Here is a 949-nt window from a genome sequence, read left to right as displayed (position 1 = left end):
TTAAACTTGTTAAATACTTTTATATCAGCACATGTGTTTTATCTGAAAATATCAGTTAAAACTATATTCTTCTAATTGTGTTTTTCAGAAAACTAGTTTTATCTAAACTATTAAGTGAAAAACCGAAATACTAAGCACAATCGTGTGAATCTTGTTTTATCTAATATTTTTATTTAAAATACGAAATCAGATTGAATTGAAAACTTGTTTGGGGTTTTACAAAAGGACTTGGTTACTTCGAGTTTTGACTAGCTAAAACTATTTTGTTAAATGATCAATATTGTTTTTGGAATCCAATTCTCAAAGGCAGTGTTTTCTAATCACAAATATAACAAAAATCAAGTCATTAAAGTTTTGTAGAAAGAATTTTAGAAAACTAGTTGATGACAATCTGGATCAGTAGTGATGATGAAAGGATTCGTTTTTAATAATGATATTTTTTAGGTCTACTCAGATCAATATGAAGATAGCTATGATTATGGCGATGACAGAATATTAGAAAGTTCAAATCCGAATAAACTATCAGACAAAAAATCAAAAGAATATGGTGATACATTCATCCAGAGAAAAAAGGTTGTAAATGATGATGCCTTGGAAAAATATTATGCACCGAAAGTCTCAGCTAAGCCTGAAATGTTGAATGATCAGGTACTCGAAGATGAATACCCATCTGCGCGAGATATTTCGGATGAGAAGTTTGCAAGCTGTAGATTGTTTTTGGTCCCACTACTGGAAAAGATAGTGGAGATAAAAGTAAAATCGCTTGCATCAATCTCCTGTTGTGGATCATGTGGATCATGTGGATCATGCGGATCATGTTTATCACAACCATCTCCGCCGCCATCTCCGCCACCTCCAACACCACCTCCATCAACAAAACCACCAACATGCCCACCAGCTTCTCCTCCTCCTCCACCTCCTCTTCCACCTCCTCCTCCACCTCCTTCTC

The sequence above is a fragment of the Belonocnema kinseyi genome, chromosome 9 (genome assembly GCF_010883055.1).
Source record: "Belonocnema kinseyi isolate 2016_QV_RU_SX_M_011 chromosome 9, B_treatae_v1, whole genome shotgun sequence".
Classification (NCBI taxonomy): Eukaryota; Metazoa; Arthropoda; class Insecta; order Hymenoptera; family Cynipidae; genus Belonocnema; species Belonocnema kinseyi.
This window is presented reverse-complemented; position numbering follows the sequence as displayed.